This window comes from Euleptes europaea, chromosome 1 (genome assembly GCF_029931775.1).
Source record: "Euleptes europaea isolate rEulEur1 chromosome 1, rEulEur1.hap1, whole genome shotgun sequence".
Taxonomy (NCBI): Eukaryota; Metazoa; Chordata; class Lepidosauria; order Squamata; family Sphaerodactylidae; genus Euleptes; species Euleptes europaea.
In genome coordinates, this window is record NC_079312.1 from 17989662 (window position 1) to 18007755 (window position 18094).

An 18094-nucleotide genomic window follows, 5' to 3' on the forward strand; every position below is an offset into this window, starting at 1 on the left:
AGCACAGAGGGGACAAACGCCTTGGCAAAGAAGAGCTTGAGGCCAGCCCTCATTTGCCACCCTTGCTGCCAGCAAAGAGGGCTCCAACTTCCTCAGCAAATGGAAAGGACAACCCTCAGTTGCCAACCGTGCCACCAGAAGAGAAGACACAATTTCCTTAGCAAAGAAAGGCCTGAGGCCAGCCCTCATTTGCCGCTCCTAGTGCTGGCAAAAAAGGCACCAATGTCCTCTGCACTGGGGATGCCTGAAGACAGCCCTCATTTGCCATTCCTGATGACATTCAGCCACCTAACATTAAAAACAATTTTTTAAAAACCATCTGGAGACCAGTTGTTGTACACATATATTTGGAAAAATATCCACTAATTCGAGTTGCCTGTATCTTCTCAGCTCCTTCCCTATTACAGTGACATAATACTAGCCTGCCTAAGTATAACCTAAGTATAACCCGGATAACCTACAAGAACCAATGAACTCTGACCGTGAAAGCCTTCGACAGTATTTTGCCTAAGTATTGTTTGCTAGGATTACTATAAAGATGTGAAATGGCTCGGATGCTTTTTCAGTGCTACAGAAATGAAATCTTATTGTACCCACCCAGACAGAGGTTCTAACTACTGGACCTCTCCATAGTTAGATCAACAACCCTGCTGCCCCCAATCTCTGGCAGGGTGACTCGGGGAGGGGAAAAACACCTAACAGCTTTGCGATTCTAAGAATTTATGTTATGGAGACTCTCTCCGATCCCAAAATCCTAATCCAGTCGATTCCTCACTTTGCAATCTTGTATTTTTTAAGTCGCTTTGTCCATTGAGTTGGGATTGGTCATTTCAGGCTGCAGTTCTTGCTATGATACTTTTGAGGATCTGGCGGATCTGGGAACTGCCCGGACAATCAAGAACATAACCATCACTCCTCAATACCAGCTTCTGGGGTGCAGAAAACAAGGGAGCGACTTTTGGGTCTAAATCTGCACCAGTGCCATTCAGATCTCCTTCCCCTCCTGGCGACGATTCCTCCCTCCGTTCCCCCCCGAGCCCACCAATGCCTCCCTTCCGCCCTTTTTGCATGGGTTGCATCGTTGCCGCTCACCTTTAATTTCGGGCTCCCTCCATGCACCGCAATGCCCGCTCCTCTCCAAAGAAACTCGCAAGGCCAATGCCCACTTCCAAGCTCAATGGGACAGGAAGGTGCATTGGCTGTTCATTCCCCCCTCCTTCCCCATGCCCAACATTTCCTGCCTCTCTGAGGATAGGAACTCGGTTGCACCGCTGCCTGATCATTATTCATCCATTTATGCATGGGAGGTTTTGCCGCTCTCTAAAAGCGCATTTTCCCCCCATCCGAATGCACCAAACTCAAAAATAAACCCCCATGCAGAGGGGTGAGAATTTGGATCTAGGGGAAAATGTGCATCTAGTGAGCGGCAAATCCAAGGCAACACCTCCCCGTGCATAAATGGTATCGTTGCAACCGGAGGCGCACCCGACCCGCCCCACTGAATAAAGAGGGAGGCGCACGGGGCTGCAAGGAGTGAACGGACAAAGCGTTTTCCCCCCTCTCCCCAAATCCTAGCACTCCACGAGCTGTAGATTCAGGATAAAACAAAAATCCAGCGGCACCTTGAAGACCAACATTTATTTGAGGGGCTGTGGCTCAGTGGTAGAGCCTCTGCTTGGCATGCAGAAGGTCCCAGGTTCAATCCCCCCCGGCATCTCCAGTTAAAGCACGGGTTCCCAACCAGGGGTCCATGGACCCCCAGGGGTCCGCGAGAACTAAATTAAGGTCCGCAAAACAAAGTTCTAAACCCATAATAAATTAATATTTTCAATTAAAAGTTCTCTATTATTAAAATATATATATTCAAATATTGTTCTAAGTTTAATGTTTAACTAACAGTTATGATTAAAGTTTATTTTCAAATTATCGGAATTTTTATTTTGGGGTCCCTGCACCGAACAAAAAAGTCCTAGTGGTCCCTGGTCAAAAAAAGGTTGGGAACCACTGAGTTAAAGGGACCAGGCAAGTAGGTGATGGGAAAGACCTGCCATGGAGGTTAGGTCTGTCCATAGCTCGGAGCCATGATGACTTAGTGGAACTTCCATGGTGAGAGGCAGTGTACCGCTGAATTACCAGTGCTGGGAGACAGCAACAGGGGAGGCTTTGTTCTCCGTGCCTAGGGTTGCCAACCTCCAGGTACCGTACAAAATAGGCACCTCCGTGCCAATGCCAATGGTTAGAAAATCTGCAACGGAGTCTCCAGTACAAAAGTAGCAAAAAATTCTTATTGGTGCTTACACATATAACATCAACAATACAAGAGTGAAAGATACATATAAGAACAATCAAAGTGATGTACAGTACGTACAATCTAAGTAAGGTGCAGTCTCTGTGCACCAATTGCCATGTTCTTTCAAGTAAATGTTATATTTTCTCCAAAATGTCCAAAAGTAGGTACTGTCCCAAAAGCACACTTTTTGGGAAAAGGTGGGGGACGGCAGTTTCAAATCTTTTCTTCAGCTCCAAACCTAAATTAAATAAAGCATAGTGTTGTATCTAGTATACATTTCACAAGTAAGCTGTTTATATATCAATACATTATGCAATACTTACAGTAAACATATCCAAATCGTACCCAATAGTAAAATCTTTCACTCTGTTCTCAGTTCCTGGAGACTCTGTTGCAGATTTTCTAATCTCCAGGTACCAGCTGGAGATCTCCTGCTATTACAGCTGATCTCCAGCCAATAGAGATCAGTTCACCTGGAGAAAATGGCCGCATTGGCAATTGGACTCTATGGCATTGAAGTCTCTCTCCTCCCCAAACCCTGCCCTCCTCAGGCTCTGCCCCAAAAACCTCCAGCTGGTGTTGGGCTTGAGTAACCTCATTCAGACACGCATGCTACACACATACCCACAGAAGCCGCTTGTCAGTGGCCCCAACCCTCCTTTTCATTAGCATCAAGCAAGTAGGCACACCCACACAATCCAAAGGCTGGAATCTTTCCTCTCACATAAAGGAACAGCCTTCCTCCCCCATCCCTCCCCTCCTTTAAGGTTCGTTTCTCTCTGCAAGGGAACAATAGAGTTCAATTCAGTAATGTAGCAATGCTCCCACCCGAGCTATGACGTTGCATTGACAAGCAAACATCGAATGATATTGGAATGCCAAATGTCTATAAAACCTCTTGCATTGCCCCTCCCTCTGTGTGACAGGATTGCAGAGCTCCATTGTCTGTGTCTTGGATCACTCGGTTATGACTCCTTGGCCGATAAAGCAAGCTGTAAAGCTCACACGAGCCTCCTTGTCCTCAATACTCCATTGGACTCTATGTTAATGGGGGGACACATCACTGGTGGCGCAGAAGGACCTGGCAACTCTATCCATGCCCTACTTGTGGGCATCTGGGCAGCCGTTCTGGGAAACAGGGTGTTGAAACGGATGGCCCGTTGGTCTGATACAGCAAGGCCAAAAAGGGCAAGAGCTGTCCCCTGCCCTTTGGTTGCCCGCGACACCCAGTGTTCAGAGGTGTTCGGTCTCCAAACACGGAGGTTCAGTTGTTATTTCTTTTTAAATCTATATCCCCCTTTTTGACCTCATGGAGATCCAAAGCAGTTGATCCCGTCGTTCTGCCTTCTTCGGTGTTAACCTCAGAACAACCACCCCGTGTGAGATAAGTTGGGTTGAGGCAGCATGAATAACCCAAGTTCAACCAGCAAACTCCTGTGACAGAGTGGGGATTTGAACCCAGCTCAGAATATAAAATGAGATTCCGCACAGGCCAGGATTGCTAGGGGTGGTCTGGAAACTCGTGCAAGAACAGGGTTTGATGGGGTACATGGGGTGGCAGATATCAGCAACAGTGTGACCACTTCTGGGGAAAACCTGGAAGTGGCATCATGCTCCTCTAGCAATTGCTGGAAACTCTTATGCTAAAACCAGAGATTTCAATGATTCCTAAGGAGGTGTGATGTCACTTCTGGGATTTTCCCGGAAGTGATGTCAGGTCATCAGCCATTGCCCTGGCGGCCATTTCCTTCCCAAGGGATTGGTAACCCTAGCGCAAGCACAGTTGCATCCTGGTTGCTTTGTAGGAGCATGTGTGTTACATCCAATGAGAAAGAAATTTGCTCTAGCACAGCCCTCAGTTCTAACTGGTCACAAGGACTTAGAGGAGAGCTTACAGAGAGAGATCCCACCAAACATTCAGCTCTTTTGAACTGGGGGATTTGGCAGGGGAAGGAGGGAAGCAAGTGATTGTGCAGGGGGTGCTGGCAGCAGTGGGCCTCACCAGAAACACTGGGCCTCAGCAGCTTCCACATCTCATAGTATGCCAATGCCGGCCCTGATCTCATTCATAATCGTAGAGTTGGAAGGGACCATCAGGGTCATCTAGTCCAACCCTCTGCACAATGCAGGAAATTCACAGCGACCTCCCCCCCCACACCCCCAGTGACCCCCCTACTCCATGCCTAGAAGATGGCCAAAAAACCCCTTCCAGGATCCCTGGCCAAGGAGGCCTGGAGGGAAACCGCTTCCTGACCCCAACGTGGTGATCGGCATTACCCTGGGCATGTAAGAAAAGGCCACTAGAGCCAAGCACTGATGCAAAACCTTCTCTTGAGACCCTGTTGACCGTGGTGCTTTGCACGGATCCTGATTCTAACCTTTCAGACTCCTGAAGCTATCCCCTTCCCCCAACAGATACGTGACATACAAAGTCTTTAAGCATAGAATTTAATAAGGAAAGCCAACATGTGAACAATAAAACCGACATCAAATGCATCAACTAAAATTGAAAGCTCATCATTTACACACCTTCCTAATCTCATTTACTCTATGAAAAGCAGATTAGAGTGGTTGCAAATTTATGTTCAGTAATACAATGCAAACTCTATAACGTGGCATTCCAGTGCAATAAGACGCACCTGGCGTCACTTTTCAATCAGTTCCTTGTAGAACATGTCTTAAGCTTTTTGGGGCATTTCTTTCTACAGCCAGCCCCATAATCTGAATATTGTTCCATTCATGTGTGGATTTTCTGATGTTTAGAAAAACTAGAGGTACTGGAGAACTTTTTCCCACACTCTAAACACTTGTATGGCTTCTCTCCTGTGTGCGTCCTTTTATGTTCTACGAAGACAGTGCTGTACCTGAAACATTTACCACAGTCCAAACATTTATACGGCATTTCCCCAGTATGGGATCTCCTGTGCACTACAAGATTTGAGCTCTGACTGAAACCCTGGCCACAGTCTGTGCACTTATAGGGTTTCTCTCCTGTGTGGGTCCTTTCGTGTATAACCAGATGTTGCTTGTACCGGAAACTTTTCCCACACTCAGAGCACCCGTACGGTTTCTCTCCGGTGTGGGTTCTCTTGTGCAGATAAACGCTGGCTTTGTCCTTAAAGCATTTGTCACAGTCTGGGCAGGGAAATGGCTTCTCTCCCGTGTGGATCCTCTCATGCTTCACGATATGGTGCTTGCGCCTGAATCGTTTCCCACACTCGGAGCACTCGTATGGCTTCTCTCCTGTATGGGTTCGTCTGTGATGAATGAAGGATATTTTAAAACTGAAGCTTTTGTCACATTCTGTGCATTGGTATGGTTTCTCTCCTGTATGGATTCTCTTATGGCGAACAAAATTTGACCTCTGGCTATAGTGTTTCCCACAATCTGAGCATTTGTACGGTTTCTCTCCTGTATGGGTCCTCCTGTGCAAGCGAAGGCTCTGCCTCTTGTTAAAGCTTTTCCCACAGGCTGAGCATTTATACGGTTTTTCGCCTGTATGGGTTCTCTGGTGGATGGTAAGGGCAGTTTTATCACCAAACCTCTTTCCACAGTCTGAGCATTGGTGGGGTTTTTCTCCCGTGTGGGTTCTCAAGTGAGAAATGAGTTGCCCTTTTAGGCTGAAGGTCTTCCCACAGTCTGAGCACTTGTATGGTTTCTCTCCCGTGTGGGTCATCATGTGTTTCTGAAGATTCCCCTTCTGACTGAAACCTTGCCTGCACTCTGAACACTTAAAGGGTTTCTCTCCTGTGTGTATCCTTTGGTGAGTGACAAGGGTACACTTGGTAGCGAAGCTTTTCCCACACTCTGAACATTTGAATGGCTTCTCACCTGTATGGGTTCTCTGGTGCTTAATAAGGTTTGCTTGCTGTTTAAAGCTTCTCCCACATTCTGGGCATCCGTAGGGTCTCTCTCCTGTGTGGGTCCTCTCGTGTACCACAAGTAGTGATCTGTAGCTGAACCTTTTTTCACAAACTGAGCATTTATGTCCCTTCTTACCTGTGTGAATCCTCTTATGCCTACTAAGATTTGTTTTATAATTAAAGCTTCTCTCACAGTCTGCACATTTGTATGGTTTCCCCTCTGTGTGGGTTCTCTCATGTGTAACCAGGAATGCTCTGTTGTTAAAGGTTTCCCTGCAGTAGGAGCATTTATACAATTCTTCCTTTGCTTGCGTTTTCCGATTCTTTAGAAAGCCAGAGTTCTGATGGAATCTTTTCCCCAGGCCGCTGTTTCTCTTACTCCTGCAGTTTCCCCCCGAGGCAACAATTTTGAACACGCCAGTGTCGCTGTCTTCACAAATAAAGGATCTTTTGGCCATCGTCCGTGGAGGACTTTCCTGGTGCCTTTTGGGTCTCTGCTGGCTTTTAGATGACTCTTTTGCCTCAGGACTCAGGTAAAGCTTCCCTTTAGCACTCTTAAATGAGAGTCCACTGATCCCCACTGGTTTCGCTCTTCCCAGCTCAGGGGCTTTCTTCTTCTTTGCCTGTGCTTGGCTGCTGCCTAGGGAATGGGGAGTACAGAAAATGATGACAATAAAGTAGGGAAGAGAAAGAGTAGGCCTCTGAATGGGGAAATAGTCTGTACCATGATGAGCTATGGCTGGATACCACAACAGACAGACATTCCCCTGTCTTTACAGCAATGGTTCAAGGACCGAAATTTGCTAGCTTTTCTACCAGAGAATCCTAGAAAAACAGCGACCATGCTATTTGGACCACATACATAAACACATTTACACAGCAAGTCTAGCAGAAGAGTAAAAAATGATATGAAACATGTAGAACTCTCTATCTCTATCTCATCTCTGCACACACATTCGCTTATCTCCCCTTTTTCTGATATTTCCCCCTCTTCTTTCTTTAATACCCCCCTCACTTCTTGCACACACAAATCCCTTAGAGGCCTGGTCTACACATACAGCTGAACAAGATGGTACAGCCCTGAGATGCTCAAATAGGTTGTATCCCTTCAGACTCACCCTGACTTGGATGGCCCAGTCTAGCTCAATCTCGTCAGATCTCGGAAGCTAAGCAAGGTCGGCCCTGGTTAGATGGGATGAGAGACCATCAAGGAATTGGATGAGAGACCACCAAGGAATTCCAGGGTCGCTATGCAGAGGAAGGCAATGGCAAACCACCTCTGTTAGTCTCTTGCCTGAAAACCCTACGGGGTCGCCATCAGTCAGCTGTGACCTGATGGCACTTTACACACACACTTCAGACTGGAAGGGGGGGCAGTCACATGTGTAAGGCTTTCCCCAAGAGAGGGGGGGCTCACTTTGCCCTTGACTTACTGTAGAAGTTTTCCTCTACAGGAACTAATGAATGTAGAGGAATTTTGAGGGGGAAGAAATTTTTTTCCTCTCTTTCAGCCTGGGATGGTACTGTCCATTTTCCTACCTCATTCACACTTCCATTCTGCTGTATATGTGAACCAGGCGTTCCAGGGAAATCCTAAATAGAGTTCATATCCTAAGCCTTACCAAGCAAGCAATCCTGGCCATCGGGCTCCTGCTTGACCTCAGTGGAAAGTTGCCCTTTTTCTGCTGGAACCTGCTGAGACTTGGAAGCGTTCCCACCTGCATCTTCCGAAGGCTCCAACGCCTGAAAGAAAGTGGAGGGCTGAATTCAAGAGCATATTATGAAATTTACGGTGCAACTCTAAGTGGGGTTACACCCTTCCAAGCCCATTCACTTCTAGGGACTAAGGGGTGAACTGTAAGGGGTCTGCTTTGCATGTAGTAGAGCCAAAGTCAAATTCCTGGAATCGCCAGTTAAAAGGTTTCTGGAAGGAAGTGCTGGGAAAAGCTGCTGTCTGCTCAAGGCCCTGGAGAGCCACTGCCAGTCAGAGCAGACATCACTGGACTAAAAAAGGCCAAACGGTCTGATTTCTACAGCAGAAATAACATCCTCATACTTACATAGGGGCCTGTGCTCAGTGGATACAGCACCTGCTTTGCGTGCTGAAGGACGCAGGTTCAATCCCTAGCATCTGTTTAAATAATCTCAGGAAGCAGGTATGGTAGAAGACCTACATATTTTCTTCCTGAGAATGTCAGGAGTCACATAGGTTTGCTAAATCCACTGGGGAAATTCCTGGGGATTCTGGGGGTGGAGCCTAGGGAGGGTGGAGTTTGGAGAGGGGAGGGACCTCAACAAGGTATAATTTCATAGAGTTGACTTCCCAAAGCAACCATTTTCTAATTTGGAACTAATTTGGTCGCATGGAGATCAGTTCTAACAGCGGAAGATTTCCAGGTGCCACTTGGAGGTTGTCAACCCTACATATCTACCAACTTGGAAAATGGTGGCTACAGGAAAAACATCCCCAAATTGGAATGTCTACTGAATAAAATTTTAAAGCGATATTGTCCTGAAATGCTCACAAACAAAATTCTCTGTACATATTTTTTTTTTCAGGAGTCTTTTGTGGATTGAGGACTATATTAAACACCCAGAAGCTAGACTAGTAGCTGGATAAGATTTCTAGTGGTTGGGGGAGGTCTTCAGTGTCCTAAAAAACAAGTCATCATTCCCTCACATACTTCCTCCCCTCTCCCCTTACAAGCAGCACCAGGACAAAATATGCACGTTGGTAATAATGACATAAATCAGACAAAATGATGCAAACAAGAGAAACCATACACATTTGCCTATTTAAGAAAAAGTCACAGAATGCAAAGAGTCCCACCTGTGGCTCTGCATTTACCTTCTGTTGCCGTTTCACTTCCTCTCTCAGCCTCAACAAGAAATCTTCAGCCAGGGTCACCGCCTTGGCACTGGTCTCGGGGCCTTGTTCCCTGACCCAGCTCTGCATTTCCTGGGGCAGGATGCTCATGAACTGCTCCAGGATCAGTAAGTCCAGGATCTGCTCCTTGGTGCGTCTCTCCGGCCTGAGCCACTGATGACAAAGCTCCTGGAGTTGGCTCAGCATCTTTTGAGGCCCTTTCGCTTCCTGGTAGCTGAACTGCCTGAAGCGCTGGCGCCACATCTCTGAGCTGAGGGCATCTTCCACATCCACCCTCTCTTCCTTCACTATCTCAGAAGGAGCCAGCCTCTCACAGGCTGCATTGACTTCTCCGGTGCTGCCTGGCTGGGTGGGGGTTACATGGTATCCTGTAGGCTGACAACGGACCTCGGGTACACCCTTCAAAGAGATCTGAATTCCCCTCATCTCTGACGCGGATGGGGGCGCTTGTAAGTTTTCCCACCCTGACTGAGGGGACTCCACCGACTTCAGGAACTCCTTCCATTGTGCTTCCCAGGTGTGTTGTAGCCCTTCTCCTGGCTCTTGCTTCACCTTTTGAGGAACTGCCTCAGTCAGGAACTCTCCAATGGTCCCAACTTGGAGAATCAGAGGTTCCCTAACGCTAATGTCCAAACACTCCCCAGGCTCGAGTCCCACCAAATTCTGTTCTTCCATAGCAATCCTAAAAGAGAACCAGAAATGAATAATCTTAAGTACAGCCCTTGGCAAAATGGACCAAAAACATCTGCAGACACTTTGTTGAATTTCATTTTTAGCGGACCCAAAGGTAATGTTATCATATGAATCCATTCCCCCCTGCCGGAAAAAAACAATAATGATATAATTTTTGATGGCTCCCCTCAAAGAGCAGCACAGTTCACTGCCACAAAGACACAACTTTATGGGATGAAATCCTAAAGTTCGACAGAATTCAGAATGCTGTCAAAACCTTTGAGCCAACATATCTGGCATTTTTAAGTCCTAACCTTCCTCCAAGGAGCTCAGCATGATGAATCTGGCTCTCTTCTCCAACATTTTACTCTCACAACAACTGTGACTGGCCCAAGGTCACCTTTATGGCTAAATGTGGATTTGAACCTGGCTCTCCCAGATCCTAGTCTAACATTAACCACTATATCATACTGGCTCTCAGTACCTAAATATCCAAGATAGTTTCTTGCCTAGCCAGTGTGGTATATTGACCAGAATGCTGACCTTGGACCAGAGAGACCTGAGTTCAAATTCCTTAGCAGCTGAGTCAGTATAAGAAGAGTTTTACCTGAAGGATTTTACCTCAAGAAGAATAGATTATCAAGAGAATGCGTGGTGTAGCAGTTCCAGAGTCAGAGTAGGATCTGGGAGATCCAGGTGCAAACCCCATTCTGCCATGGCAACTCACGGGCTGAACTTGGGCCAGTCTCTCTGAGCCTAACCCACCTCATGGGGTTGTTGTTATGGGGATAAAATGGAGAAGGAGAGAATGACGCTGTAAGCCACTTTGAGTACCCATTAGGGAGAAAAGCAGGGAACAAACAAATACGTAAATAAATGTACTTATTACTATCTGCCTTATTCCATCTCAGCAGAGGTTCCCAAAATCAATAATAATAATAATGAAGCTAAACATAGGCTTGAGGAAAGACAAAGAGCTGAAGCCCGAGCCAGGAAAGAGAAAGAAATTCCATGGGAGACCAGGCTATTCCATGAAGATGGAGAATGCTGGGTTTATGATGAACCACTACTCAAGCGACTTGCTGCCAGTAAATATTAAAAGGGGCCATGCCTATGAAGTTCAAGCCTTAACTTAGTGGTGGTAGTTGTAACTTCCAAGTATTCTTCTTTTGGGAGGGCCTGTCTTCTCCAGTTACAGTTGTTCCTCTCTCAGGGATACTGGATTTACTGATGCAGCGAACAATTAAAACAGGAAGAGCCTTGACTGTGTAGCAGTAATTTATATTGGCCTTTCTTGTCTGACCTCCCCTGCTTTTAGGAGAATTAATAAAGCCTGGGCTTTGAGCCCCATCATGTTCATCCTAACAACAGCTGTAAAGGTGCAACAGGGCATTGGATTCCAGATACACATGACTCTGGCATGCTCCATAATGCCTAATAATTTCATTTCATTAGAGACAGTTTATTTCTATGTATACCGTATATGAAATTTGTTCTGGCATATTAGAACATGCTATGTGCTAATTACCAACTACTGTTTTACACACACAAAATCCTTTTGGCATTTCAGTGTGTCCCTAAAATAACTTGGGTATTTTTAGAGACTCAAATGTAAATGTTAGGTAAACATTTGGTTCTAGCTGGTGCATCTATGACGCTTCATAAAATAATGTTTAAATTTATGCATTGTTTTATTTTATAGTAAACATTTTATAGCAAAATAATAATGATAATAATGATAATACCAAAAATAAAAGAAGAACAGACAACTCAAACAGAAGAACAGTTCCAAATGTTTGTCACACCTAGCTGAAAAATTGGTTTTAAAAGACTCCTGCAAGCTGGAGTCACCTGATGAGCAGATTAACAGTAAGTATGGTGTAGTGGTTAAAGAGTGTCAGACAAGGATGTGGGAGACTCCGGTTCGAATCCCCACTCATGCCATGGGAACTCATGTTGTTGCGAGCATAAAATGGAGGAGACGAGAATGATGTAAGCTGCTTTGAGACCACAATGGGGAGAAAGGTGGGATATAAATACCTAAATTTAGTGACCATGCGGTGGTGTTCCTAGGTGCACTCATCTCCTTTCTCCTGTAAGAGGGTGGGTCACCATCAGAAGAAGAGTTGGTTTTTATATGCCGACTTTCTCTACCATTTAAGGAAGAATCAAACAGGCTTACAATCACCTTCCCTTCCCCTCCCCACAACAGACACCCTGTGAGGTAGGTGGGGCCGAGAGAGTTCGGAGAGAACTGTGACTAGCCCAAGGTCACCCAGCAGACTTCATGTGTAGGAGTGGGGAAACCAACCCGGTTCACCAGATTAGCCTCCACCGCTCATGTGGAGGAGTGGGGAATCAAACCCGGTTCTCCAGATTATTGTCTACCGCTCCAAAACCACCACTCTTAACCACTATACCACACTGGCTCTCAGGGGAATGAGGACCAGGCGTGTTATGCTGGTACAACCAAAGGGGACTGAAACATGAACCTTTATATGCAGCTGCCATTTGTCTATCTAGTTCAGCATTAAAGAGCCAGTGTAGAGTAATGGTTAGAGTCTGAGACTAGGATCTCGGAGACCCAGGCTTGAACCCCCCACTCAGCCATAATGGAAGCTTGCTGGGTGACCTTGGGCCAGTCGCACGCTCTCGAGCTAACCGACCTCACAGAGTTATTGTTGTAATGATAAAATGGAGGAGAGGAGAACGATGTAAACCTCTTTAGGGAGAGAGGTGGGGAGAACGGTGGAGTATAAATAAATGAATCAATAATGTACACTGATTGGCAGCAGGTCTCAAACAGTGGCTTTTTCCAGCCCTGCTACCTGCAATCCTTTCCCACAGGAATTGAACTCAGAGCCTTCTGCGGGCAACATTCGTGCTGCACCACTAAGCCATGCCGCCACCTCCACCCTCGTGGGAGCGCTGGCCGGCCACTGCTGGAAACACATCAGCGGTCCTGGTAGTGCTATCGGCAGCTATTTGGTATGATAGGCCAGAACAGAGCCTCCATATGCAAGGGCAGCATACCTCCGAACACCGGGGGCTGGCAATAAATAATTGGGGGAAGGCCACCCTCACGCTGTAGTTTGAGAGCTATGTGTAGTCATGATGCATACCTATTCTCTCCAGGATCAGAGGAGCATGCCTATTATTTTGGGTGCGGTGGGACACAGGCAGGATGGTGCTGCTGCAGTGGTCTTGTTTGGGGGCTTCCTGGAGGCACCTGGTTGGTCACTGTGTGAACAGACTGCTGGACTTGATGGGCCTTAGGTCTGATCCAGCAGCAGGGCTTTTCTTATGTTCTTACGAGAGCTTCCACGGCCATCTGGTTGAAAGCAGGATGCTGATCTACAGTGCAGAGATTCAGGAAAGAAATCATTATTCCGTGCCTCCTCCATGCAGTCCCCAATAGCCTTCCTCTGATCAGGATTTCCCCCTGCAGTTCCTCTCCTTGCCCCCTTTTGCTCCTGTGCTCAATTTCACTCACCTCTCTTGCAGCCCTTCAAAAGATTCTCCCTGCTGCAAACAGGGAGGCGGAGCATGGGAAGATGCTGGCCAACAAAGAGGGAGGAAAGTGCAAAGAGAAGATGTCCATCCCTGTCTAGGCACGAGGAACTCTTTTGCATTAACTCTTAGGGTACCCAGCAAACCTTTCACGTGCGGCTGTTAAGTTAGAATTCTTCTTCTTATTTGTTTTGAATGAGGTTCTATACCATACAACACACAAAGACTCCACAAAAGAGAAGGCAGATTATTTTATTTTAGCTAGCAACCTCGCTGTGCAGCTAATTCAAGTTAACTTGGGGTAGGGTGGGGTGGAAAGCCACGCAAGCTCCCTATGTTTAAAACCAGAGAGATGTATTTAGATCAGTGGTTCCCAACCTTTTTTTGACCAGGGACCACTAGGACTTTTTTGTTCGGTGCAGGGACCCCAAGGTTCAAAATAAAAATTCCGAGAATTTGAAAATAAACTTTAATCATAACTGTTAGTTAAACATTAAGCTTAGAATAATATTTGAATATATATTTTTATAATAGAGAACCTTTAATTGAAAATATTAATTTATTATGGGTTTTTAACTTTGTTTCGCGGACCTTAATTTAGTTCTCGCGGACCCCTGGGGGTCTATGGACCCCTGGTTGGGAACCAGTGATTTAGATCGAGATTGCCGCTTTGCTTACAGAAATGAATAAAAAGTAAGCGACAAGAAAAGTAAGTCACAAGAAACAAGAGAGGTCCTAAATATTGTTGAAGGGTTTCACGGTCAGAGTTCATTGGTTCTCGTAGGTTATCCGGGCTGTGTGACCGTGGTCTTGGTATTTTCTTTCCTAACGTTTCACCCACAGCTGTGGCAGGCATCTTCAGAGGAGTAACACTGAAGGACCGTGTCTCTCAGTGTCAAGTGTGTAGGAAGAGTAATATATAGTCAGAAAGGGGTTGGGTTTGAGCTGAATCATTGTCCTGCAAAAAGTGTCAAAGGTAATGTGCTAATCATTGTCCTGTAAGTTATCCGGGCTGTGTAACCATGGTCTTGGTATTTTCTTTCCTGACGTTTCGCCCGCAGCTGTGGCCGGCACCTTCAGAGAAGGAACACTGAAGGACAGTGTCTCTCAGTGTCAAGTGTGTAGGAAGAGTAATATATAGTCAGAAAGGGGTTGGGTTTGAGCTGAATCATTGTCCTGCAAAAAGTGTCAAAGGTAATGTGCTAATCATTGTCCTGTAAGTTATCCGGGCTGTGTGACCGTGGTCTTGGTATTTTCTTTCCTGACGTTTCGCCAGCAGCTGTGGCCGGCATCTTCAGAGGAGTAACACTGAAGGAGAGTCTCTCAGTGTCAAGTGTGTAGGAAGAGTAATACATAGTCAGAAAGGGGTTGGGTTTGAGCTGCTGGCGAAACGTCAGGAAAGAAAATACCAAGACCACGGTCACACAGCCCGGATAACCTACAAGAACCAAGAGAGGTCCTGTTATATATGCGGAAGTATTTACCTGTGGGACTCCCCGCGGCAGGACAGTGATGGCCACTCCTGTAGATTAGACAAATTCGTGGAGGATACGCCCATCCATCAATGGCTATTAGTCGTAACTGCTATTAGACACAACAGAACATCCCAGTGTAGCGTACGTCCAGTGTATTGTACGTCTGAATACCAGTTTTACTGAGGAGCAAAAACTTGTGGGAGGGGGAAGACTGTTTTTTGTGGGCTTGGCAGAGGCTGACCACGGGAGGAAACAGGTAGCTAGACTAAGTGGACCTTGAGTCTCATCCAGGGGTACTCTTCTTAATGTTCCTATGTCTTCCACCCTTCCTTCCCTTGTCTGTGCATACCTGGTTTATTTAGATATCCTGCTCATTTCCAATCAGGATACAGTCAATTGTTGACAAAGAAGATAATCAATTGCATTTGGAAGCAATTGAAATATTGTAGCTGTTAAATCCAATAAAGTTTCAAAGATCAGGAATTGTGATTTGGGGGCAGAACGAGACATTTGCTGAGCAAGGAGCATCTAGTCCTAGGTTCGGGGACCTGTCTGTCATCGAATAACTGCATTACTGGTCTTTTTACATTGTCAGTATTCTAGCAAAGGTTACCAACCTCTAGGTGGGGTCGAGATAGGGTTGCCAATCTCCAGGTACTCTGGAAAAATAGTCCCACCTATGCTGATGATAGCAAATCTAGTAACAATATGGGGTGACATTTGATTGTTTAACCTCTCTGGAGGACAGAAGAACCCGGTAGGGTCTATTCTACTTAGGACTGTGGTAAGATATTGCTACATAAGCTCTAAGGTTCCTTTACAATATTTATTTGAAATGTTTGTATTAAATGTACTCTTATAATTTTTCCAGAGGCCATTGGCCCTAATTACTGCAAAGAAATCCATTGTGATCCTTGATCTTATTTCTAGTTGCGGTAAGCTTGCCTTTTTATAAAATTGCACCAATATATTAACACATAGAACATGTTAGTGTGAGTGTCTTTTATGTATCTCTACAGAGGTGTTTGTACCCCACATTTGGCTGTGAGGCGTGTGCCCTATTTCCAAATGAAGAATAACTGAAGAAGCTTTTGCGAAACGATCACCAAACTAGAGGTGTCGTCTGCTTCAACCACTGAAGAACTTTATGCTATTGGAAATATTTGTATTTGTATTATTATTATTGTTAGGTGAATTGAACCTAATAGAGATACACTTCTTTAGTTATTTGTCTGTTCCTTACCTTTTTGTATTGAAGATACTGGGTGTATTTGGTGTATCCTGTTTGTTTTGTAGTAAACTTTCTTAAGTAAGCATACATTGTGAGCCCTATTGTTACTAAATCTCCAGGTACTAGCTGGAGATCTCCTGCTTATACAACTGATCTCCAGCCAATAGAGATCAGTTCACCTGGAGAAAATGGCCACTTGGGCAATTGGACTCTATGGCATTGATGTCCCTCCCCTCTCCAAACCCATCCCTCCTCAGGCTCTGCCCCAAAAACCTCCCGCCGGTGGCGAAGAGGGACCTGGCAACTCTAGACTGAGATCTCAGAAAATGGCTGCTTTGGAGGGTGGACTCTACGGTATTATAACCCATTTAAGTCCTTCCTCTCCCCAAACCTCACCCTCCTTAGGCTCTACCCTTAAAATCTCCAGGAATTTCCCAACCCAGAGGTGACAACCCTAATTTTTAACTGGTTTTCTGTGTAGATAGTTTGATGGGTCGCAAGCCTAAAATGTTTTGCAAAGACTAGCAGTCACAAGCAAATACGTGAGAAGGACAAGCTGTCAGCCTGTGTTGTGAAGAGCAGATTTCCTTTATCTGGGGTTGCCAACCTCCAGGTGTGGCCTTCAGTTCTCCTGAAATTACTCCTGATGTTCAGACGACAAAGACTCGTAGAACGGAGACAACCTCTGACCATGCACAAAGGGCATTTCCTTCATCAAATCTAATCAAACCTTTATTGGCATAAATCTTTTAAATACTGTATTCAGTTATTATATACAATATTTGAACAGTAAGATACCAATAACCTAGTTAAAGCCTCTGAGTCTTAAAGTGCTACCGTATATATTCAGTGATTAAAATACAATCTTTGAACGATAGGATATCAATAAACTGGTTAAAACCTCTAACTTTTAATAGGTAGTGCACTAGGGCCACATCTGTTTGGGCTGGACCATCCTTAAGTAATGGTAACAGGAATTTTTTCTGCGGGAGCGCATAAAGATCACAGTGTAGTAAAACGTGGGCATTTCCTTCATCATGGCAGATAGATGACATTGAACGCACGTACAGCTGAACGTGTGGTTTTATCCCCACATTTATCCATTTTGCTACCTGAGAGGTAGAAATCCAAATCTCTCCCCCCCCCCAGTATTAATTGTGTGAGGAGCCCAAAGAAACTCTGAGAACGAGTTGGTAGCACTCTTGCCTAGGCTAGGATTGTCAAACTGATCCAAGACAGGTCCTATTAAATCACTCATGTTATAGAAAACCTATCTTCTGTAGGTATACCCTAGGTCAGTAGTTTTCAGCTTTTCCCCTTCGCTTTTGCTATGGAAACCCTCTGCATTTCTGCTGTAAATCCACGACATATGGGGGTCACACCAGAGAGCTTTACGCCTCGCTGTTCGAACTGAGAACTCAACCTAAAGTATACCAGTCTTCCCTGTGTACCAGAAGTAGTGTAGCATATGGGATCAGTAGTGACAACCTAGCCCTGCTCACAAGTTAGTGAATGCATGTACAATCAGTCTACAATGTACATTCAGTGTACAATGTACGTTTGATTTTTCTTTAGATGTGTTGATTCTCGTGTTACATTCAACACACATACAATGTGTGATTTTTAACCCCATATATATCCAGGTACTGATCCCTGATTTCATTTGTAAACTGAACACATGTTGGCTCTTTCTCACGAACGGGTATAAGCCCATACATCCAGGTTGTACACAGGTTCACTGTAACTTGTGAATAGGGCTACTGTGTTTCGGGAGATATTGTCCTCCACTAAACTTTTTCCCAGAATCCCCTGGAACACTGTTTGAATGCCAGCGCCCTTACACAACGGTGTGGTGTGCGTTTTTATGGATACATCAGTGTTGATATTTGTATACAAACTGTAGATTCAGATATGAAGGTATTTTCACGTGTCACTGAATGTTAAATTTATTGTTTTAAGCTAGCAAAAAGAAACAACTGCCAACAATTACATAAAAAAAAACAAAAATTGGGCATTCTGAGATAAGTGAAACTCTGAGATGAACTGAGAGATAAAATCCAAGAATGTGATTTAGTGTTTTTAGAAAGTGGGTTAGGCAGGTGGGGCTTCTGCCCAGCAAAGCTTCTGATTGGCTGTGCATTTTGAAGGGCAGGGAGGGGGGTTCCC

The 18094-nt window shown here is 45.3% G+C and overlaps 1 protein-coding gene across 1 annotated transcript in view; it reads left to right on the forward strand.

Annotated features, from left to right (window-relative positions):
- Positions 1 to 18094, forward strand: part of LOC130472779 (zinc finger protein 585A-like) — a 97779-nt gene that overhangs the window by 36027 nt on the left and 43658 nt on the right. The window lies entirely within an intron of this gene.